This window comes from Phyllobates terribilis, unplaced genomic scaffold (genome assembly GCF_046119375.1).
Source record: "Phyllobates terribilis strain yellow unplaced genomic scaffold, ASM4611937v1 Scaffold_41__1_contigs__length_11206878, whole genome shotgun sequence".
NCBI lineage: Eukaryota > Metazoa > Chordata > Amphibia > Anura > Dendrobatidae > Phyllobates > Phyllobates terribilis.
The window spans coordinates 8704529-8728812 of NW_027362801.1; positions in this window are offsets into that span (position 1 = coordinate 8704529).

The following is a 24284-nucleotide window of genomic DNA, read 5'->3' on the forward strand; positions in this document are numbered from 1 at the left end:
ATATATATCCCACGGGGGTAAAATTGAAAAAAGGTAAATAAAATTTTTTTTTGGACTTAATCATTTTTCCGGCGTTTATCAGACTTTCAATTAGGGCAAATGTCAGTGAGCATTCCGATTTCAGTTCCAGAGCGATTCGCCCATTGAGTCCTTCATATTTAGCCGTTTTCAGCCAATTTTCTGAATTTTTGAAAATTTCACTTTTTTGTGAATATATCCACTCAATGAGGGAATAATATGTGTGAGGGCACCCCAGGAGAGTTCCAAATGTGTGTGGGTAGAATATATATCCCACGGGGGTAAAATTGAAAAAAGTGGAAAAAAAAATTTTTTTTTCGACTGTCATTTTTCCGGCATTTATCAGACTTTCAGATAGGGGAAATGTCAGTGAGCGTTCCGATTTCAGTTCCAGAGCGATTCGCCCGATGAGTCCTTCATATTTAGTCGTTTTCAGCCAATTTTCAGAATTTTTGAAAATTTCACTTTTTTGCGAAAATATCCACTCAATGAGGGAATAATATGTGTGAGGGCACCCCAGGAGAGTTCCAAATGTGTGTGGGTAGAATATATATCCCACGGGGGTAAAATTGAAAAAAGGTGAATAAAATTTTTTTTTGGACTTTGTCATTTTTCCGGCGTTCATCAGACTTTCAGATAGGGGAAATGTCAGTGAGCGTTCCGATTTCAGTTCCAGAGCGATTCGCCTGATGAGTCCTTCATATTTAGTCATTTTCAGCCAATTTTCTGAATTTTTGAAAATTTCACTTTTTTGGGAAAATATCCACTAAATGAGGGAATAATATGTGTGAGGATACCCCAGGAGAGTTAAAAATGTGTGTGGGTAGAATATATATCCCACGGGGGTAAAATTGAAAAAAGTGGAAAAAAAATTTTTTTTTTCGACTGTCATTTTTCCGGCATTTATCAGACTTTCAGATAGGGGAAATGTCAGTGAGCGTTCCGATTTCAGTTCCAGAGCGATTCGCCCGATGAGTCCTTCATATTTAGTCGTTTTCAGCCAATTTTCAGAATTTTTGAAAATTTCACTTTTTTGCGAAAATATCCACTAAATGAGGGAATAATATGTGTGAGGGCACCCCAGGAGAGTTCCAAATGTGTGTGGGTAGAATATATATCCCACGGGGGTAAAATTGAAAAAAGGTAAATAAAATTTTTTTTTGGACTTAATCATTTTTCCGGCGTTTATCAGACTTTCAATTAGGGCAAATGTCAGTGAGCATTCCGATTTCAGTTCCAGAGCGATTCGCCCATTGAGTCCTTCATATTTAGTCGTTTTCAGCCAATTTTCTGAATTTTTGAAAATTTCACTTTTTTGTGAAAATATCCACTCAATGAGGGAATAATATGTGTGAGGGCACCCCAGGAGAGATCCAAATGTGTGTGGGCAGAATACATATCCCACGGGGGTAAAATTGAAAAAAGTTGAAAAAAATTTTTTTTTGGACTTAGTCATTTTTTTCAGCGTTTATCAGACTTTCAGATAGGGGAAATATCAGTGAGCATTCTGATTTCAGTTCCAGAGCGATTCGCCCGATGAGTCCTTCATATTTAGCCGTTTTCAGCCAATTTTCTGAATTTTTGAAAATTTCACTTTTTTGTGAAAATATCCACTCAATGAGGGAATAATATGTGTGAGGGCACAACAGGAGAGTTCCAAATGTGTGTGGGTAGAATATATATCCCACGGGGGTAAAATTGAAAAAAGGTGAAAAAATTTTTTTTTTGGACTTAGTCATTTTTTCAGCGTTTATCAGACTTTCAGATAGGGGAAATGTCAGTGAGCGTTCCGATTTCAGTTCCAGAGCGATTCGCCCGATGAGTCCTTCATATTTAGTCGTTTTCAGCCAATTTTCAGAATTTTTGAAAATTTCACTTTTTTGTGAAAATATCCACTCAGTGAGGGAATAATACGTGTGAGGGCACCCCAGGAGAGTTCCAAATGTGTGTGGGTAGAATATATATCCCACGGGGGTAAAATTGGAAAAAGTGGAAAAAAAATTTTTTTTTTCGTCTTTGTCATTTTTCTGGGGTTTATCAGACTTTCAGATAGGGGAAATGTCAGTGAGCGTTCCGATTTCAGTTCCAGAGCGATTCGCCCGATGAGTCCTTCATATTTAGTCGTTTTCAGCCAATTTTCAGAATTTTTGAAAATTTCACTTTTTTGTGAAAATATCCACTAAATGAGGGAATAATATGTGTGAGGGTACCCCAGGAGAGTTCCAAATGTGTGTGGTTAGAATATATATCCCACGGGGGTAAAATTGAAAAAAGGTGAAAAATTATTTTTTTTTGGACTTAGTCATTTTTTCAGCGTTTATCAGACTTTCAGATAGGGGAAATGTCAGTGAGCGTTCCGATTTCAGTTCCAGAACGATTCGCCTGATAAGTCCTTCATATTTAGTCGTTTTCAGCCAATTTTCAGAATTTTTGAAAATTTCACTTTTTTGGGAAAATATCCACTATATGAGGGAATAATATGTGTGAGGGTACAACAGGAGAGTTCCAAATGTGTGTGGGTAGAATATATATCCCACGGGGGTAAAATTGAAAAAAGGTGAATAAAATTTTTTTTTGGACTTTGTCATTTTTCCGGCGTTCATCAGACTTTCAATTAGGGCAAATGTCAGTGAGCATTCCGATTTCAGTTCCAGAGCGATTTGCCCGTTGAGTCCTTCATATTTAGTCGATTTCAGACAATTTTCTGAATTTTTGAAAATTTCACTTTTTTGTGAAAATATCCACTCAATGAGGGAATATTATGTGTGAGGGCACCCCAGGAGAGTTCCAAATGTGTGTGGGTAGAATATATATCCCACGGGGGTAAAATTGAAAAAAGTTGAAAAAAATTTTTTTTTGGACTTAGTCATTTTTTCAGCGTTTATCAGACTTTCAGATAGGGGAAATGTCAGTGAGCGTTCCGATTTCAGTTCCAGAGCGATTCGCCTGATGAGTCCTTCATATTTAGTCGTTTTCAGCCAATTTTCTGAATTTTTGAAAATTTCACTTTTTTGTGAAAATATCCACTCAATGAGGGAATAATATGTGTGAGGGCACCCCAGGAGAGTTCCAAATGTGTGTGGGTAGAATATATATCCCACGGGGGAAAATTGAAAAAAGTTGAAAAAAATTTTTTTTTGGACTTAGTCATTTTTTCAGCGTTTATCAGACTTTCAGATAGGGGAAATGTCAGTGAGCGTTCCGATTTCAGTTCCAGAGCGATTCGCCTGATGAGTCCTTCATATTTAGTCATTTTCAGCCAATTTTCTGAATTTTTGAAAATTTCACTTTTTTGGGAAAATATCCATTAAATGAGGGAATAATATGTGTGAGGATACCCCAGGAGAGTTAAAAATGTGTGTGGGTAGAATATATATCCCACGGGGGTAAAATTGAAAAAAGTGGAAAAAATTTTTTTTTTTTCGACTTTGTCATTTTTCCGGCGTTTATCAGACTTTCAGATAGGGGAAATGTCAGTGAGCGTTCCGATTTCAGTTCCAGAGCGATTCGCCCGATGAGTCCTTCATATTTAGTCGTTTTCAGCCAATTTTCTGAATTTTTGAAAATTTCACTTTTTTGTGAAAATATCCACTATATGAGGGAATAATATGTGTGAGGGTACAACAGGAGAGTTCCAAATGTGTGTGGGTAGAATATATATCCCACGGGGGTAAAATTGAAAAAAGGTGAATAAAATTTTTTTTTGGACTTAGTCATTTTTTCAGCGTTTATCAGACTTTCAGATAGGGGAAATGTCAGTGAGCGTTCCGATTTCAGTTCCAGAGCGATTCGCCTGATGAGTCCTTCATATTTAGTCATTTTCAGCCAATTTTCCGAATTTTTGAAAATTTCACTTTTTTGGGAAAATATCCACTAAATGAGGGAATAATACGTGTGAGGGCACCCCAGGAGAGTTCCAAATGTGTGTGGGTAGAATATATATCCCACGGGGGTAAAATTGAAAAAAGGTGAAAAATTTTTTTTTTTGGACTGTCATTTTTCCGGCGTTTATCAGACTTTCAATTAGGGCAAATGTCAGTGAGCATTCTGATTTCAGTTCCAGAGCGATTTGACCGATGAGACCTTCATATTTAGTCGTTTTCAGCCAATTTTCTGAATTTTTGAAAATTTCACTTTTTTGTGAAAATATCCACTAAATGAGGGAATAATATGTGTGAGGGCACCCCAGGAGAGTTCCAAATGTGTGTGGGTATAATATATATCCCACGGGGGTAAAATTGAAAAAAGGTGAAAAAATTTTTTTTTGGACTTTGTCATTTTTCCCGCGTCTATCAGACTTTCAATTAGGGCAAATGTCAGTGAGCATTCTGATTTCAGTTCCAGAGCGATTTGACCGATGAGACCTTCATATTTATTCGTTTTCAGCCAATTTTCTGAATTTTTGAAAATTTCACTTTTTTGTGAAAATATCCACTAAATGAGGGAATAATATGTGTGAGGGCACCCCAGGAGAGTTCCAAATGTGTGTGGGTAGAATATATATCCCACGGGGGTAAAATTGAAAAAAGGTGAATAAAATTTTTTTTGGACTTTGTCATTTTTCCGGCGTTTATCAGACTTTCAATTAGGGCAAATGTCAGTGAGCATTCCGATTTCAGTTCCAGAGCGATTTGACCGATGAGACCTTCATATTTAGTCGTTTTCAGCCAATTTTCTGAATTTTTGAAAATTTCACTTTTTTGTGAAAATATCCACTAAATGAGGGAATAATATGTGTGAGGGCACCCCAGGAGAGTTCCAAATGTGTGTGGGTATAATATATATCCCACGGGGGTAAAATTGAAAAAAGGTGAAAAAATTTTTTTTTGGACTTTGTCATTTTTCCCGCGTCTATCAGACTTTCAATTAGGGCAAATGTCAGTGAGCATTCCGATTTCAGTTCCAGAGTGATTCGCCCATTGAGTCCTTCATATTTAGTCGTTTTCAGCCAATTTTCTGAATTTTTGAAAATTTCACTTTTTTGTGAAAATATCCACTCAATGAGGGAATAATATGTGTGAGGGCACCCCAGGAGAGTTCCAAATGTGTGTGGGTAGAATATATATCCCACGGGGGTAAAATTGAAAAAAGGTGAAAAAAAATTTTTTTTGGACTGTCATTTTTCCGGCGTTTATCAGACTTTCAAATAGGGCAAATGGCAGTGAGCATTCTGATTTCAGTTCCAGAGCGATTTGCCCGATGAGACCTTCATATTTAGTCGTTTTCAGCCAATTTTCTGAATTTTTGAAAATTTCACTTTTTTGTGAAAATATCCACTCAATGAGGGAATAATATGTGTGAGGGCACCCCAGGAGAGATCCAAATGTGTGTGGGCAGAATATATATCCCACGGGGGTAAAATTGAAAAAAGTAGAAAAAATTTTTTTTTTGGACTTAGTCATTTTTTTCAGCGTTTATCAGACTTTCAGATAGGGGAAATATCAGTGAGCATTCTGATTTCAGTTCCAGAGCGATTCGCCCGATGAATCCTTCATATTTAGCCGTTTTCAGCCAATTTTCTGAATTTTTGAAAATTTCACTTTTTTGTGAAAATATCCACTAAGTGAGGGAATAATATGTGTGAGGGTACCTCAGGAGAGTTCCAAATGTGTGTGGGTAGAATATATATCCCACGGGGGTAAAATTGAAAAAAGTTGAAAAATTTTTTTTTTTGGACTTAGTCATTTTTTCAGCGTTTATCAGACTTTCAGATAGGGGAAATGTCAGTGAGCGTTCCGATTTCAGTTCCAGAGCGATTCGCCCGATGAGTCCTTCATATTTAGTCGTTTTCAGCCAATTTTCTGAATTTTTGAAAATTTCACTTTTTTGTGAAAATATCCACTCAATGAGGGAGTAATATGTGTGAGGGCACCCCAGGAGAGTTCCAAATGTTTGTGGGTAGAATATATATCCCACGGGGGTAAAATTGAAAAAAGGTGAATAAAATTTTTTTTTGGATTTTGTCATTTTTCCGGCGTTTATCAGACTTTCAATTAGGGCAAATGTCAGTGAGCATTCCGATTTCAGTTCCAGAGCGATTTGCCCGTTGAGTCCTTCATATTTAGTCATTTTCAGACAATTTTCTGAATTTTTGAAAATTTCACTTTTTTGTGAAAATATCCACTCAATGAGGGAATAATATGTGTGAGGGCACCCCAGGAGAGTTCCAAATGTGTGTGGGTAGAATATATATCCCACGGGGGTAAAATTGAAAAAAGTTGAAAAAAATTTTTTTTTGGACTTAGTCATTTTTTCAGCGTTTATCAGACTTTCAGATAGGGGAAATGTCAGTGAGCGTTCCGATTTCAGTTCCAGAATGATTCGCCTGATGAGTTCTTCATATTTAGTCGTTTTCAGCCAATTTTCAGAATTTTTGAAAATTTCACTTTTTTGGGAAAATATCCACTATATGAGGGAATAATATGTGTGAGGGTACAACAGGAGAGTTCCAAATGTGTGTGGGTAGAATATATATCCCACGGGGGTAAAATTGAAAAAAGTGGAAAAAATTTTTTTTTTTTCGACTTTGTCATTTTTCCGGCGTTTATCAGACTTTCAATTAGGGCAAATGTCAGTGAGCATTCCGATTTCAGTTCCAGAGCGATTCGCCCGATGAGTCCTTCATATTTAGTAGTTTTCAGCCAATTTTCTGAATTTTTGAAAATTTCACTTTTTTGTGAAAATATCCACTCAATGAGGGAATAATATGTGTGAGGGTACCCCAGGAGAGTTCCAAATGTGTGTGGGTAGAATATATATCCCACGGGGGTAAAATTGAAAAAAGTGGAAAAAAAAATTTTTTTTTCGACTTTGTCATTCTTCCGGCGTTTATCAGACTTTCAGATAGGGGAAATGTCAGTGAGCGTTCCGATTTCAGTTCCAGAGCGATTCGCCCAATGAGTCCTTCATATTTAGTCGTTTTCAGCCAAATTTCAGAATTTTTGAAAATTTCACTTTTTTGTGAAAATATCCACTAAATGAGGGAATAATATGTGTGAGGGTACCCCAGGAGAGTTCCAAATGTGTGTGGGTAGAATATATATCTCACAGGGGTAAAATTGAAAAAAGGTGAAAAAATTTTTTTTTTGGACTGTCATTTTTCCGGCGTTTATCGGACTTTCAATTAGGGCAAATGTCAGTGAGCATTTCGATTTCAGTTCCAGAGCGATTCGCCCGTTGAGTCCTTCATATTTAGTTGTTTTCAGCCAATTTTCTGAATTTTTGAAAATTTCACCTTTTTGTGAAAATATCCACTAAATGAGGGAATAATATGTGTGAGGGCACCCCAGGAGAGTTCCAAATGTGTGTGGGTAGAATATATATCCCACGGGGGTAAAATTGAAAAAAGTTGAAAAAAATTTTTTTTTGTACTTAGTCATTTTTTCAGCGTTTATCAGACTTTCAGATAGGGGAAATGTCAGTGAGCGTTCCGATTTCAGTTCTAGAGCGATTCGCCCGATGAGTCCTTCATATTTAGTAGTTTTCAGCCAATTTTCTGAATTTTTGAAAATTTCACTTTTTTGTGAAAATATCCACTAAATGAGGGAATAATATGTGTGAGGGTACCCCAGGAGAGTTCCAAATGTGTGTGGGTAGAATATATATCCCACGGGGGTAAAATTGAAAAAAGGTAAAAAATTTTTTTTTTGGACTGTCATTTTTTCAGCGTTTATCAGACTTTCAGATAGGGGAAATGTCAGTGAGCGTTCCGATTTCAGTTCCAGAACGATTCGCCCGATGAGTCCTTCATATTTAGTCGTTTTCAGCCAATTTTCAGAATTTTTGAAAATTTCACTTTTTTGGGAAAATATCCACTAAATGAGGGAATAATATGTGTGAGGGTAGAACAGGAGAGTTCCAAATGTGTGTGGGTAGAATATATATCCCAAGGGGGTAAAATTGAAAAAAGGAGAATAAAATTTTTTTTTGGACTTTGTCATTTTTCCGGCGTTTATCAGACTTTCAATTAGGGCAAATGTCAGTGAGCATTCCGATTTCAGTTCCAGAGCGATTCGCCCATTGAGTCCTTCATATTTAGTAGTTTTCAACCAATTTTCTGAATTTTTGAAAATTTCACTTTTTTGTGAAAATATCCACTAAATGAGGGAATAATATGTGTGAGAGCACCCCAGGAGAGTTCCAAATGTGTGTTGGTAGAATATATATCCCACGGGGGTAAAATTGAAAAAAGGTGGATAAAATTTTTTTTTGGACTTTGTCATTTTTCCGGCGTTTATCAGACTTTCAGATAGGGGAAATGTCAGTGAGCGTTCCGATTTCAGTTCCAGAGCGATTCGCCCAATGAGTCCTTCATATTTAGTCATTTTCAGCCAATTTTCTGAATTTTTGAAAATTTCAATTTTTTGGGAAAATATCCACTAAATGAGGGAATAATATGTGTGAGGATACCCCAGGAGAGTTCCAAATGTGTGTGGGTAGAATATATATCCCACGGGGGTAAAATTGAAAAAAGTGGAAAAAAAAATTTTTTTTTCGACTTTGTCATTTTTCCGGCGTTTATCAGACTTTCAGATAGGGGAAATGTCAGTGAGCGTTCCGATTTCAGTTCCAGAGCGATTCGCCCGATGAGTCCTTCATATTTAGTCGTTTTCAGCCAAATTTCAGAATTTTTGAAAATTTCACTTTTTTGTGAAAATATCCACTAAATGAGGGAATAATATGTGTGAGGGTACCCCAGGAGAGTTCCAAATGTGTGTGGGTAGAATAAATATCTCACAGGGGTAAAATTGAAAAAAGGTGAAAAAATTTTTTTTTTGGACTGTCATTTTTCCGGCGTTTATCGGACTTTCAATTAGGGCAAATGTCAGTGAGCATTTCGATTTCAGTTCCAGAGCGATTCGCCCGTTGAGTCCTTCATATTTAGTCGTTTTCAGCCAATTTTCTGAATTTTTGAAAATTTCACCTTTTTGTGAAAATATCCACTAAATGAGGGAATAATATGTGTGAGGGCACCCCAGGAGAGTTCCAAATGTGTGTGGGTAGAATATATATCCCACGGGGGTAAAATTGAAAAAAGTTGAAAAAAATTTTTTTTTGTACTTAGTCATTTTTTCAGCGTTTATCAGACTTTCAGATAGGGGAAATGTCAGTGAGCGTTCCGATTTCAGTTCTAGAGCGATTCGCCCGATGAGTCCTTCATATTTAGTAGTTTTCAGCCAATTTTCTGAATTTTTGAAAATTTCACTTTTTTGTGAAAATATCCACTAAATGAGGGAATAATATGTGTGAGGGTACCCCAGGAGAGTTCCAAATGTGTGTGGGTAGAATATATATCCCACGGGGGTAAAATTGAAAAAAGGTGAAAATTTTTTTTTTTGGACTGTCATTTTTTCAGCGTTTATCAGACTTTCAGATAGGGGAAATGTCAGTGAGCGTACCGATTTCAGTTCCAGAACGATTCGCCCGATGAGTCCTTCATATTTAGTCGTTTTCAGCCAATTTTCAGAATTTTTGAAAATTTCACTTTTTTGGGAAAATATCCACTAAATGAGGGAATAATATGTGTGAGGGTAGAACAGGAGAGTTCCAAATGTGTGTGGGTAGAATATATATCCCAAGGGGGTAAAATTGAAAAAAGGAGAATAAAATTTTTTTTTGGACTTTGTCATTTTTCCGGCGTTTATCAGACTTTCAATTAGGGCAAATGTCAGTGAGCATTCCGATTTCAGTTCCAGAGCGATTCGCCCATTGAGTCCTTCATATTTAGTCGTTTTCAACCAATTTTCTGCATTTTTGAAAATTTCACTTTTTTGTGAAAATATCCACTAAATGAGGTAATAATATGTGTGAGAGCACCCCAGGAGAGTTCCAAATGTGTGTTGGTAGAATATATATCCCACGGGGGTAAAATTGAAAAAAGGTGGATAAAATTTTTTTTTGGACTTTGTCATTTTTCCGGCGTTTATCAGACTTTCAGATAGGGGAAATGTCAGTGAGCGTTCCGATTTCAGTTCTAGAGCGATTCGCCCGATGAGTCCTTCATATTTATTCGTTTTCAGCCAATTTTCAGAATTTTTGAAAATTTCACTTTTTTGTGAAAATATCCACTAAATGAGGGAATAATATGTGTGAGGGTACCCCAGGAGAGTTCCAAATGTGTGTGGGTAGAATATATATCCCACGGGGGTAAAATTGAAAAAAGGTGAAAAATTTTTTTTTTTGGACTTAGTCATTTTTTCAGCGTTTATCAGACTTTCAGATTGGGGAAATGTCAGTGAGCGTTCCGATTTCAGTTCCAGAACGATTCGCCCGATGAGTCCTTCATATTTAGTCGTTTTCAGCCAATTTTCAGAATTTTTGAAAATTTCACTTTTTTGTGAAAATATCCACTAAATGAGGGAATAATATGTGTGAGGGAACAACAGGAGAGTTCCAAATGTGTGTGGGTAGAATATATCCCACGGGGGTAAAATTGAAAAAAGGTGAATAAAATTTTTTTTTGGACTTTGTCATTTTTCCGGCGTTTATCAGACTTTCAATTAGGGCAAATGTCAGTGAGCATTCCGATTTCAGTTCCAGAGCGATTTGTCCGTTGAGTCCTTCATTTTCAGACAATTTTCTGAATTTTTGAAATTTTCACTTTTTTGTGAAAATATCCACTCAATGAGGGAATAATATGTGTGAGGGCACCCCAGGAGAGTTCCAAATGTGTGTGGGTAGAATATATATCCCACGGGGGTAAAATTGAAAAAAGTGGAAAAAAAATTTTTTTTTTCGACTTTGTCATTTTTCCGGCGTTTATCAGACTTTCAGATAGGGGAAATGTCAGTGAGCATTCCGATTTCAGTTCCAGAGCGATTTACCCGATGAGTCCTTCATATTTAGTCGTTTTCAGCCAATTTTCTGAATTTTTGAAAATTTCACTTTTTTGTGAAAATATCCACTAAATGAGGGAATAATATGTGTGAGGGCACCCCAGGAGAGTTCCAAATGTGTGTGGGTAGAATATATATCCCACGGGGGTAAAATTGAAAAAAGTTGAAAAAAATTTTTTTTTTCTACTTAGTCATTTTTTCAGCGTTTATCAGACTTTCAGATAGGGGAAATGTCAGTGAGCGTTCTGATTTCAGTTCCAGAGCGATTCGCCCGATGAGTCCTTCATATTTAGTCGTTTTCAACCAATTTTCTGAATTTTTGAAAATTTCACTTTTTTGGGAAAATATCCACTAAATGAGGAAATAATATGTGTGACAGCACCCCAGGAGAGTTCCAAATGTGTGTGGGTAGAATATATATCCCATGGGGGTAAAATTGAAAAAAGGTGAATAAAATTTTTTTTTGGACTTTGACATTTTTCCGGCGTTTATCAGACTTTCAGATAGGGGAAATGTCAGTGAACGTTCCGATTTCAGTTCCAGAGCGATTCGCCCAATGAGTCCTTCATATTTAGTCATTTTCAGCCAATTTTCTGAATTTTTGAAAATTTCACTTTTTTGGGAAAATATCCACTAAATGAGGGAATAATACGTGTGAGGATACCCCAGGAGAGTTCCAAATGTGTGTGGGTAGAATATATATCCCAGAGGGGTAAAATTGAAAAAAGGTGAAAAAATTTTTTTTTTGGTCTGTCATTTTTCCGGCGTTTATCAGACTTTCAATTAGGGCAAATGTCAGTGTGCATTCTGATTTCAGTTCCAGAGCGATTTGCCCGATGAGACCTTAATATTTAGTCGTTTTCAACCAATTTTCTGAATTTTTGAAAATTTCACTTTTTTTGTGAAAATATCCACTAAATGAGGGAATAATATGTGTGAGGGCACCCCAGGAGAGTTCCAAATGTGTGTGGGTAGAATATATATCCCACGGGGGTAAAATTGAAAAAAGGTGAATAACATTTTTTTTTGGACTTTGTCATTTTTCCGACGTTTATCAGACTTTCAATTAGGGCAAATGTCAGTGAGCATTTCGATTTCAGTTCCAGAGCGATTCGCCCGTTGAGTCCTTCATATTTAGTCGTTTTCAGTCAATTTTCTGAATTTTTGAAAATTTCACTTTTTTGTGAAAATATCCACTAAATGAGGGAATAATATGTCTGAGGGCACCCCAGGAGAGTTCCAAATGTGTGTGGGTAGAATATATATCCCACGGGGGTAAAATTGAAAAAAGTTGAAAAAATTTTTTTTTTACTTAGTCATTTTTTCAGCGTTTATCAGACTTTCAGATAGGGGAAATGTCAGTGAGCGTTCCGATTTCAGTTCTAGAGCGATTCGCCCGATGAGTCCTTCATATTTATTCGTTTTCAGCCAAATTTCAGAATTTTTGAAAATTTCACTTTTTTGTGAAAATATCCACTAAATGAGGGAATAATATGTGTGAGGGTACCCCAGGAGAGTTCCAAATGTGTGTGGGTAGAATATATATCCCACGGGGGTAAAATTGAAAAAAGGTGAAAAAATATTTTTTTTACTTAGTCATTTTTTCAGCGTTTATCAGACTTTCAGATATAGGAAATGTCAATGAGCATTCCGATTTCAGTTCCAGAACGATTCGCCCGATGAGTCCTTCATATTTAGTCGTTTTCAGCCAATTTTCAGAATTTTTGAAAATTTCACTTTTTTGTGAAAATATCCACTAAATGAGGGAATAATATGTGTGAGGGTACAACAGGAGAGTTCCAAATGTGTGTGGGTAGAATATATATCCCACGGGGGTAAAATTGAAAAAAGTTGAAAAAAGTTTTTTGGGGACTTAGTCATTTTTCCGGCGTTTATCAGACTTTCAGATAGGGGAAATGTCAGTGAGCATTACAATTTCAGTTCCAGAGCGATTCGCCCGATGAGTCCTTCATATTTAGTCGTTTTCAGCCAATTTTCTGAATTTTTGAAAATTTCACTTTTTTGGGAAAATATCCACTAAATGACGGAATAATATGTGTGAGGGTACCCCAGGAGAGTTCCAAATGTGTGTGGGTAGAATATATATCCCACGGGGGTAAAATTGAAAAAAGGTGAATAAAATTTTTTTTTGGACTTTGTCATTTTTCCGGCGTTTATCAGACTTTCAATTAGGGCAAATGTCAGTGAGCATTCCGATTTCAGTTCCAGAGCGTTTCGCCCGTTGAGTCCTTCATATTTAGTCGTTTTCAGCCAATTTTCTGCATTTTTGAAAATTTCACTTTTTTGTGAAAATATCCACTAAATGAGGGAATAATATGTGTGAGGGTACCCCAGGAGAGTTCCAAATGTGTGTGGGTAGAATATATATCCCACGGGGTAAAATTGAAAAAAGTTGAAAAAATTTTTTTTTTTGGAGTTAGTAATTTTTCCGGCGTTTATCAGACTTTCAATTAGGGCAAATGTCAGTGAGCATTCCGATTTCAATTCCAGAGCGAGTCGCCCATTGAGTCCTTCATATTTAGTCGTTTTCAGCCAATTTTCTGAATTTTTGAAAATTTCACTTTTTTGTGAAAATATCCACTAAATGAGGGAATAATATGTGTGAGGGCACCCCAGGAGAGTTCCAAATGTGTGTGGGTAGAATATATATCCCACGGGGGTAAAATTGAAAAAAGGTGAAAAAATTTTTTTTTGGACTTAGTCATTTTTCCGGCGTTTATCAGACTTTCAATTAGGGCAAATGTCAGTGAGCATTCCGATTTCAGTTCCAGAGCGATTTGCACATTGAGTCCTTCATATTTAGTCGTTTTCAGCCAATTTTCTGAATTTTTGAAAATTTCACTTTTTTGTGAAAATATCCACTAAATGAGGGAATAATATGTGTGAGGGCACCCCAGGAGAGTTCCAAATGTGTGTGGGTAGAATATATATCCCACGGGGGTAAAATTGAAAAAAGGTGAATAAAATTTTTTTCGGACTTAGTCATTTTTCCGGCGTTTATCAGACTTTCAGATAGGGGAAATGTCAGTGAGCGTTACAATTTCAGTTCCAGAGCGATTCGCCCGATGAGTCCTTCATATTTAGTCGTTTTCAGCCAATTTTCTGAATTTTTGAAAATTTCACTTTTTTGTGAAAATATCCACTAAATGAGGGAATAATATGTGTGAGGGCACCCCAGGAGAGTTCCAAATGTGTGTGGGTAGAATATATATCCCACGGGGGTAAAATTGAAAAAAGGTGAAAAAATTTTTTTTTGGACTTAGTCATTTTTCCGGCGTTTATCAGACTTTCAATTAGGGCAAATGTCAGTGAGCATTCCGATTTCAGTTCCAGAGCGATTTGCACATTGAGTCCTTCATATTTAGTCGTTTTCAGCCAATTTTCAGAATTTTTGAAAATTTCACTTTTTTGTGAAAATATCCACTAAATGAGGGAATAATATGTGTGAGGGTACAACAGGAGAGTTCCAAATGTGTGTGGGTAGAATATATATCCCACGGGTGTAAAATTGAAAAAAGGTGAAAAAATTTTTTTTTTTGGACTTAGTCATTTTTTCAGCGTTTATCAGACTTTCAGATAGGGGAAATGTCAGTGAGCGTTCCGATTTCAGTTCCAGAACGATTCGCCCGATGAGTCCTTCATATTTTGTCGTTTTCAGCCAATTTTCAGAATTTTTTAAAATTTCACTTTTTTGTGAAAATATCCACTAAATGAGGGAATAATATGTGTGAGGGTACAACAGGAGAGTTCCAAATGTGTGTGGGTAGAATATATATCCCACGGGGGTAAAATTGAAAAAAAGTGAAAAAATTATTTTTTTTGTACTTAGTCATTTTTTCAGCGTTTATCAGACTTTCAGATAGGGGAAATGTCAATGAGCGTTCCGATTTCACTTCCAGAGCGATTCGCCCGATGAGTCATTCATATTTAGTCGTTTTCAGCCAATTTTCAGAATTTTTGAAAATTTCACTTTTTTGTGAAAATATTCACTAAATGAGGGAATACTATGTGTGAGGGTACCCCAGGAGAGTTCCAAATGTGTGTGGGTAGAATATATATCCCACGGGGGTAAAATTGAAAAAAGGTGAAAATTTTTTTTTTTTTGTACTTATTCATTTTTTCAGCGTTTAGCAGACTTTCAGATAGGGAAAATGTCAGTGAGCGTTCCGATTTCAGTTCCAGAGTAATTCGCCCGATGAGTCATTCATATTTAGTCGTTTTCAGCCAATTTTCAGAATTTTTGAAAATTTCACTTTTTTGGGAAAATATCCACTAAATGAGGGAATAATATGTGTGAGGGTACAACAGGAGAGTTCCAAATGTGTGTGGGTAGAATATATATCCCACGGGTGTAAAATTGAAAAAAGGTGAAAAAATTTTTTTTTTTGGACTTAATCATTTTTTCAGCGTTTATCAGACTTTCAGATAGGGGAAATGTCAGTGAGCGTTCCGATTTCAGTTCCAGAACGATTCGCCCGATGAGTCCTTCATATTTAGTCGTTTTCAGCCAATTTTCAGAATTTTTTAAAATTTCACTTTTTTGTGAAAATATCCACTAAATGAGGGAATAATATGTGTGAGGGTACAACAGGAGAGTTCCAAATGTGTGTGGGTAGAATATATATCCCACGGGGGTAAAATTGAAAAAAGTTGAAAACATTTTTTTTTGGACTTAATCATTTTTTCAGCGTTTATCAGACTTTCAGATAGGGGAAATGTCAGTGAGCGTTCCGATTTCAGTTCCAGCGCGATTCGCCCGATGAGTCCTTCATATTCAGTCGTTTTCAGCCAATTTTCTGAATTTTTGAAAATTTCACTTTTTTGTGAAAATATCCACTAAATGAGGGAATAATATGTGTGAGGGTACCCCAGGAGTGTTCCAAATGTGCGTGGGTAGAATATATATCCCACGGGGTAAAATTGAAAAAAGTTGAAAAAATTTTTTTTTGGACTTAATCATTTTTTCAGCGTTTATCAGACTTTCAGATAGGGGAAATGTCAGTGAGCGTTCCGATTTCAGTTTCAGCGCGATTCGCCCGATGAGTCCTTCATATTCAGTCGTTTTCAGCCAATTTTCTGAATTTTTCAAAATTTCACTTTTTTGTGAAAATATCTACTAAATGAGGGAATAATATGTGTGAGGGTACCCCAGGAGAGTTCCAAATGTGTGTGGGTAGAATATATATCCCACGGGGGTAAAATTGAAAAAAGGTGAAAAATTTTTTTTTTGGACTTAGTCATTTTTTCAGCGTTTATCAGACTTTCAGATAGGGGAAATGTCAATGAGCGTTCCGATTTCAGTTCCAGAGCGATTCGCCCGATGAGTCCTTCATATTTAGTCGTTTTCAGCCAATTTTCTGAATTTTTGAAAATTTCACTTTTTTTGTGAAAATATCCACTAAATGAGGGAATAATATGTGTGAGGGTACCCGAGGAGAGTTCCAAATGTGTGTGGGTAAAATATATATCCCACGGGGGTAAAATTGAAGAAATGTAAAAAAAATTTTTTTTTGGACTTAGTCATTTTTTCAGCGTTTATCAGACTTTCAGATAGGGGAAATGTCAGTGAGCGTTCCAATTTCAGTTCCAGCGCGATTCGCCCGATGAGTCCTTCATATTCAGTCATTTTCAGCCAATTTTCTGAATTTTTGAAAATTTCACTTTTTTGTGAAAATATCCACTAAATGAGGGAATAATATGTGTGAGGGTACCCCAGGAGTGTTCCAAATGTGCGTGGGTAGAATATATATCCCACGGGGGTAAAATTGAAAAAAGTTGAAAAAATTTTTTTTTGGACTTAATCATTTTTTCAGCGTTTCTCACACTTTCAGATAGGGGAAATGTCAGTGAGGGTTCCGATTTCAGTTCCAGCGCGATTCGCCCGATGAGTCCTTCATATTCAGTCGTTTTCAGTCAATTTTCTGAATTTTTCAAAATTTCACTTTTTTGTGAAAATATCCACTAAATGAGGGAATAATATGTGTGAGGGTACCCCAGGAGTGTTCCAAATGTGCGTGGGTAGAATATATATCCCACGGGGGTAAAATTGAAAAAAGGTGAAAAAAAATTTTTTTTGGACTTAGTCATTTTTTCAGCGTTTATCAGACTTTCAGATAGGGGAAATGTCAGTGAGCGTTCCGATTTCAGTTCCAGAGCAATTCGCCCAATGAGTCCTTCATATTTTGTCTTTTTCAGCCAATTTTCAGAATATTTTAAAATTTCTCTTTTTTGTGAAAATATCCACTAAATGAGGGAATAATATGTGTGAGGGTACAACAGGAGAGTTCCAAATGTGTGTGGGTAGAATATATATCCCACGGGGGTAAAATTGAAAAAAGGTGAAAAAATTTTTTTTTTTGTACTTAGTCATTTTTTCAGCGTTTATCAGACTTTCAGATAGGGGAAATGTCAATGAGCGTTCCGATTTCACTTCCAGAGCGATTCGCCCGATGAGTCCTTCATATTTAGTCGTTTTCAGCTAATTTTCAGAATTTTTGAAAATTTAACTTTTTTGTGAAAATATCCACTAAATGAGGGAATAATATGTGTGAGGGTACCCCAGGAGTGTTCCAAATGTACGTGGGTAGAATATATATCCCACGGGGGTAAAATTGAAAAAAGGTGAAAAAATTTTTTTTTGGACTTAGTCATTTTTTCAGCGTTTATCAGACTTTCAGATAGGGGAAATGTCAGTGAGCGTTCCGATTTCAGTTCCAGAGCGATTCGCCCAATGAGTCCTACATATTTAGTCGTTTTCAGCCAATTTTCAGAATTTTTGAAAATTTCACTTTTTTGTGAAAATATCCACTAAATGAGGGAATAATGTGTGTGAGGGTACCCCAGGAGAGTTCCAAATGTGTGTGGGTAGAATATATATCCCACGGGGGTAAAATTGAAAAAAGGTGAAAAAAATTTTTTTTTGGACTTAGTCATTTTTTCAGCGTTTATCAGACTTTCAGATAGGGGAAATGTCAATGAGCGTTCCGATTTCAGTTCCAGAGCGATTCGCCCGATGAGTCCTTCATATTTAGTCGTTTTCAGCCAATTTTCAGAATTTTTGAAAATTTCACTTTTTTGTGAAAATATCCACTAAATGAGGGAATAATATGTGTGAGGGTATCCCAGAAGAGTTCCAAATGTGTGTGGTTAGAATATATATCCCACGGGGGTAAAATTGAAAAAAGTTGAAAACATTTTTTTTTGGACTTAATCATTTTTTCAGCGCTTATCAGACTTTCAGATAGGGGAAATGTCAGTGAGCGTTCCGATTTCAGTTCCAGCGCGATTCGCCCGATGAGTCCTTCATATTCAGTCGTTTTCAGCCAATTTTCTGAATTTTTGAAAATTTCACTTTTTTGGGAAAATATCCACTAAATGAGAGAATAATATTTGTGAGGGTACAACAGGAGAGTTCCAAATGTGTGTGGGTAGCATATATATCCCACGGGGGTAAAATTGAAAAAAGGTGAATAAAATTTTTTTTTGGACTTTGTCATTTTTCCGGCGTTTATCAGACTTTCAATTAGGGCAAATGTCAGTGAGCATTCCGATTTCAGTTCCAGAGTGATTCGCCCGATGAGTCATTCATATTTAGTCGTTTTCAGCCAATTTTCAGAATTTTTGAAAATTTCACTTTTTTGTGAAAATATCCACTAAATGAGGGAATACTATGTGTGAGGGTACCCCAGGAGAGTTCCAAATGTGTGTGGGTAGAATATATATCCCACGGGGGTAAAATTGAAAACAGGTGAAAATTTTTTTTTTTTTGTACTTAGTCATTTTTTCAGCGTTTAGCAGACTTTCAGATAGGGAAAATGTCAGTGAGCGTTCCGATTTCAGTTCCAGAGCAATTCGCCCGATGAGTCATTCATATTTAGCCGTTTTCAGCCAATTTTCAGAATTTTTGAAAATTTCACTTTTTTGTGAAAATATCCACTAAATGAGGGAATAATATGTGTGAGGGTACAACAGGAGAGTTCCAAATGTGTGTGGGTAGAATATATATCCCACGGGTGTAAAATTGAAAAAAGGTGAAAAAATTTTTTTTTTTGGACTTAGTCATTTTTTCAGCGTTTATCAGACTTTCAGATAGGGGAAATGTCAGTGAGCGTTCCGATTTCAGTTCCAGAACGATTCGCCCGATGAGTCCTTCATATTTTGTCGTTTTCAGCCAATTTTCAGAATTTTTTAAAATTTCACTTTTTTGTGAAAATATCCACTAAATGAGGGAATAATATGTGTGAGGGTACAACAGGAGAGTTCCAAATGTGTGTGGGTAGAATATATATCCCACGGGGGTAAAATTGAAAAAAAGTGAAAAAATTTTTTTTTTTGTACTTAGTCATTTTTTCAGCGTTTATCAGACTTTCAGATAGGGGAAATGTCAATGAGCGTTCCGATTTCACTTCCAGAGCGATTCGCCCGATGAGTCATTCATATTTAGTCGTTTTCAGCCAATTTTCAGAATTTTTGAAAATTTCACTTTTTTGTGAAAATATTCACTAAATGAGGGAATACTATGTGTGAGGGTACCCCAGGAGAGTTCCAAATGTGTGTGGGTAGAATATATATCCCACGGGGGTAAAATTGAAAAAAGGTGAAAATTTTTTTTTTTTTGTACTTATTCATTTTTTCAGCGTTTAGCAGACTTTCAGATAGGGAAAATGTCAGTGAGCGTTCCGATTTCAGTTCCAGAGTAATTCGCCCGATGAGTCATTCATATTTAGTCGTTTTCAGCCAATTTTCAGAATTTTTGAAAATTTCACTTTTTTGGGAAAATATCCACTAAATGAGGGAATAATATGTGTGAGGGTACAACAGGAGAGTTCCAAATGTGTGTGGGTAGAATATATATCCCACGGGGGTAAAATTGAAAAAAGGTAAAAAAAATTTTTTTTTTGGACTTAGTCATTTTTTCAGCGTTTATCAGACTTTCAGATAGGGGAAATGTCAGTGAGCGTTCCGATTTCAGTTCCAGCGCGATTCGCCCGATGAGTCCTTCATATTCAGTCATTTTCAGCCAATTTTCAGAATTTTTGAAAATTTCACTTTTTTGTGAAAATATCCACTAAATGAGGGAATAATATGTGTGAGGGTACCCCAGGAGTGTTCCAAATGTGCGTGGGTAGAATATATATCCCACGGGGGTAAAATTGAAAAAAGTTGAAAACATTTTTTTTTGGACTTAATCATTTTTTCAGCGTTTATCAGACTTTCAGATAGGGGAAATGTCAGTGAGCGTTCCGATTTCAGTTCCAGCGCGATTCGCCCGATGAGTCCTTCATATTCAGTCGTTTTCAGCCAATTTTCTGAATTTTTGAAAATTTCACTTTTTTGTGAAAATATCCACTAAATGAGGGAATAATATGTGTGAGGGTACCCCAGGAGTGTTCCAAATGTGCGTGGGTAGAATATATATCCCACGGGGTAAAATTGAAAAAAGTTGAAAAAATTTTTTTTTGGACTTAATCATTTTTTCAGCGTTTATCAGACTTTCAGATAGGGGAAATGTCAGTGAGCGTTCCGATTTCAGTTTCAGCGCGATTCGCCCGATGAGTCCTTCATATTCAGTCGTTTTCAGCCAATTTTCTGAATTTTTCAAAATTTCACTTTTTTGTGAAAATATCTACTAAATGAGGGAATAATATGTGTGAGGGTACCCCAGGAGAGTTCCAAATGTGTGTGGGTAGAATATATATCCCACGGGGGTAAAATTGAAAAAAGTTGAAAACATTTTTTTTTGGACTTAGTCATTTTTTCAGCGTTTATCAGACTTTCAGATAGGGGAAATGTCAGTGAGCGTTCCGATTTCAGTTCCAGAGCAATTCGCCCAATGAGTCCTTCATATTTTGTCTTTTTCAGCCAATTTTCAGAATATTTTAAAATTTCTCTTTTTTGTGAAAATATCCACTAAATGAGGGAATAATATGTGTGAGGGTACAACAGGAGAGTTCCAAATGTGTGTGGGTAGAATATATATCCCACGGGGGTAAAATTGAAAAAAGGTGAAAAAATTTTTTTTTTTGTACTTAGTCATTTTTTCAGCGTTTATCAGACTTTCAGATAGGGGAAATGTCAATGAGCGTTCCGATTTCACTTCCAGAGCGATTCGCCCGATGAGTCCTTCATATTTAGTCATTTTCAGCTAATTTTCAGAATTTTTGAAAATTTAACTTTTTTGTGAAAATATCCACTAAATGAGGGAATAATATGTGTGAGGGTACCCCAGGAGTGTTCCAAATGTACGTGGGTAGAATATATATCCCACGGGGGTAAAATTGAAAAAAGGTGAAAAAATTTTTTTTTGGACTTAGTCATTTTTTCAGCGTTTATCAGACTTTCAGATAGGGGAAATGTCAGTGAGCGTTCCGATTTCAGTTCCAGAGCGATTCGCCCGATGAGTCCTACATATTTAGTCGTTTTCAGCCAATTTTCAGAATTTTTGAAAATTTCACTTTTTTGTGAAAATATCCACTAAATGAGGGAATAATGTGTGTGAGGGTACCCCAGGAGAGTTCCAAATGTGTGTGGGTAGAATATATATCCCACGGGGGTAAAATTGAAAAAAGGTGAAAAAAATTTTTTTTTGGACTTAATCATTTTTTCAGCGTTTATCAGACTTTCAGATAGGGGAAATGTCAGTGAGCGTTCCGATTTCAGTTTCAGCGCGATTCGCCCGATGAGTCCTTCATATTCAGTCGTTTTCAGCCAATTTTCTGAATTTTTCAAAATTTCACTTTTTTGTGAAAATATCTACTAAATGAGGGAATAATATGTGTGAGGGTACCCCAGGAAAGTTCCAAATGTGTGTGGGTAGAATATATATCCCACAGGGGTAAAATTGAAAAAAGGTGAAAAATTTTTTTTTTGGACTTAGTCATTTTTTCAGCGTTTATCAGACTTTCAGATAGGGGAAATGTCAATGAGCGTTCCGATTTCAGTTCCAGAGCGATTCGCCCGATGAGTCCTTCATATTTAGTCGTTTTCAGCCAATTTTCTGAATTTTTGAAAATTTCACTTTTTTTGTGAAAATATCCACTAAATGAGGGAATAATATGTGTGAGGGTACCCGAGGAGAGTTCCAAATGTGTGTGGGTAAAATATATATCCCACGGGGGTAAAATTGAAAAAAGGTGAAAAAAATTTTTTTTTGGACTTAGTCATTTTTTCAGCGTTTATCAGACTTTCAGATAGGGGAAATGTCAATGAGCGTTCCGATTTCAGTTCCAGCGCGATTCGCCCGATGAGTCCTTCATATTCAGTCATTTTCAGCCAATTTTCTGAATTTTTGAAAATTTCACTTTTTTGTGAAAATATCCACTAAATGAGGGCATAATATGTGTGAGGGTACCCCAGGAGTGTTCCAAATGTGCGTGGGTAGAATATGTATCCCACGGGGGTAAAATTGAAAAAAGGTGAAAAAATTTTTTTTTGGACTTAGTCATTTTTTCAGCGTTTATCAGACTTTCAGATAGGGGAAATGTCAGTGAGCGTTCCGATTTCAGTTCCAGAGCGATTCGCCCGATGAGTCCTTCATATTTAGTCGTTTTCAGCCAATTTTCAGAATTTTTGAAAATTTCACTTTTTTGTGAAAATATCCACTAAATGAGGGAATAATGTGTGTGAGGGTACCCCAGGAGAGTTCCAAATGTGTGTGGGTAGAATATATATCCCACGGGGGTAAAATTGAAGAAAGGTAAAAAAAATTTTTTTTTGGACTTAGTCATTTTTTCAGCGTTTATCAGACTTTCAGATAGGGGAAATGTCAGTGAGCGTTCCGATTTCAGTTCCAGCGCGATTCGCCCGATGAGTCCTTCATATTCAGTCATTTTCAGCCAATTTTCTGAATTTTTGAAAATTTCACTTTTTTGTGAAAATATCCACTAAATGAGGGCATAATATGTGTGAGGGTACCCCAGGAGTGTTCCAAATGTGCGTGGGTAGAATCTATATCCCACGGGTGTAAAATTGAAAAAAGGTGAAAAAATTTTTTTTTTTGGACTTAGTCATTTTTTCAGCGTTTATCAGACTTTCAGATAGGGGAAATGTCAGTGAGCGTTCCGATTTCAGTTCCAGAATGATTCACCCGATGAGTCCTTCATATTTAGTCGTTTTCAGCCAATTTTCAGAATTTTTGAAAATTTCACTTTTTTGGGAAAATATCCACGAAATGAGGGAATAATATGTGTGAGGGTACAACAGGAGAGTTCCAAATGTGTGTGGGTAGAATATATATCCCACGGGGGTAAAATTGAAAAAAGTTGAAAAAATTTTTTTTTTGTACTTAGTCATTTTTTCAGCGTTTATCAGACTTTCAGATAGAGGAAATGTCAATGAGCGTTCCGATTTCACTTCCAGAGCGATTCGCCCGATGAGTCCTTCATATTTAGTCATTTTCAGCCAATTTTCAGAATTTTTGAAAATTTCACTTTTTTGTGAAAATATCCACTAAATGAGGGAATAATGTGTGTGAGGGTACCCCAGGAGAGTTCCAAATGTGTGTGGGTAGAATATATATCCCACGGGGGTAAAATTGAAAAAAGGTGAAAAAAATTTTTTTTTGGACTTAGTCATTTTTTCAGCGTTTATCAGACTTTCAGATAGGGGAAATGTCAATGAGCGTTCCGATTTCAGTTCCAGAGCGATTCGCCCGATGAGTCCTTCATATTTAGTCGTTTTCAGCCAATTTTCAGAATTTTTGAAAATTTTACTTTTTTGTGAAAATATCCACTAAATGAGGGAATAATATGTGTGAGGGTACCCCAGGAGAGTTCCAAATGTGTTTGGGTAGAATATATATCCCACGGGGGTAAAATTGAAGAAAGGTAAAAAAAATTTTTTTTTGGACTTAGTCATTTTTTCAGCGTTTATCAGACTTTCAGATAGGGGAAATGTCAGTGAGCGTTCCGATTTCCGTTCCAGCGCGATTCGCCCGATGAGTCCTTCATATTCAGTCATTTTCAGCCAATTTTCTGAATTTTTGAAAATTTCACTTTTTTGTGAAAATATCCACTAAATGAGGGCATAATATGTGTGAGGGTACCCCAGGAGTGTTCCAAATGTGCGTGGGTAGAATATATATCCCACGGGGGTAAAATTGAAAAAAGGTGAAAATTTTTTTTTTTTGTACTTAGTCATTTTTTCAGCGTTTAGCAGACTTTTAGATAGGGAAAATGTCAGTGACCGTTCCGATTTCAGTTCCAGAGCAATTCGCCCAATGAGTCATTCATATTTAGTCGTCTTCAGCCAATTTTCAGAATTTTTCAAAAATTTCACTTTTTTGGGAAAATATCCACTAAATGAGGGAATAATATGTGTGAGGATACAACAGGAGAGTTCCAAATGTGTGTGGGTAGAATATATGTCCCACGGGTGTAAAATTGAAAAAAGGTGAAAAAAATTTTTTTTTTT